Source organism: Pteropus medius, unplaced genomic scaffold, assembly GCF_902729225.1.
Source record: "Pteropus medius unplaced genomic scaffold, Ma_sr-lr_union100, whole genome shotgun sequence".
NCBI lineage: Eukaryota > Metazoa > Chordata > Mammalia > Chiroptera > Pteropodidae > Pteropus > Pteropus medius.
This window is the reverse complement of record NW_024342647.1, coordinates 2,397,605-2,398,782: the sequence shown is the minus strand read 5'-3', so window position 1 is coordinate 2,398,782 and position 1,178 is coordinate 2,397,605.

Genomic DNA, 1,178 nt, shown 5'->3' with positions numbered 1-1,178 from the left:
GATATTAAACTTGCATATAAACCCATATTCTCTCAGCTTCAGTGTCATTGTTTGTGAAAAGGTATGGTCAGCTTGTTATTTTATGACATAAATATCCTTTTGTCAGTGTTTATAATTGACTTCTATCGCAATTAGCTTGAGTTTAGCTGGCTACTCTTTGTTTCAATCCACCAGATATTCTTAGATTTTCAATTTCTCTTGGTGTCTCCTTAGTGTTACCTCCTGTCTATCTCTTGCCTGGGGCAGCCATTGCTAATGGATCACAGAACCCTATCCCACAAAACCCTCAAGTACTTCTTTGTACAGTCTTCTGGGCAACAACTACCAAACATTAGATTTGTCATGAGAGATGAAACCTAAGTGTCAGACCTGCATGTTCTCTCCCTGAGACAGGTGAAGGCCCCTCTGTAGATGTCAGAGATAAATGCATGCCTGTCTGATGGCTAGATCAAATAGAAAGAATTATCTAAATTGTGAAGTAAGGATATCTTTATCTTTCTATTGTGAAGGTCAAGCACCATGTAACTTTTATCATTCTCTATGTTTTATTACAGATGTCAGCACAGCAAACTGTTTACGGAGCCCGGGTCCCTACTACTGTGTGTGTAAAATACAATATTTATGAAATCCAGACATATTTGTAGATATCAACCCCTCTTTCATTGATATGTGGGTACTGCAGGCTTTACTAGGGACAGGTGTCCTAAAAACAAATTAATGTCTGTTTGATTAACTAACGAGAGGGTAAACAAAGCCACGGTTAATGAATTTAGTCATTGTTTTTCTGTGCTAGAACTTGTGCCTATGTTAGATCTTGCTATAATCACGCTGTTAAGTAATCACACTGTGATACAACCAAACCATATACTTTTTCATGCTAATCATCTTGCAGGATCACTACACACTCCAGGGAGCTACAACCACTTCAGACAGGCTTTGAACAGGAGCAGTTAATCAAACTTGCAGTATCAATTAGCACTCTCCTGCTTATAAATGACAAGAAACTCATATGAAACTGGCAGCAGCAAAAAAAAAAACCAAACAAACCAAAAAACAAAAAAGATTTATTGGTCCATGTAACAGAAAATAACAAAGAACTTGCTTTGGGGTTGGCTTCATGTCATCAGGACCCACCTTGCCTCTCTCAGTTCTTTATCCTCCGGGTTGGCTAAGAAATC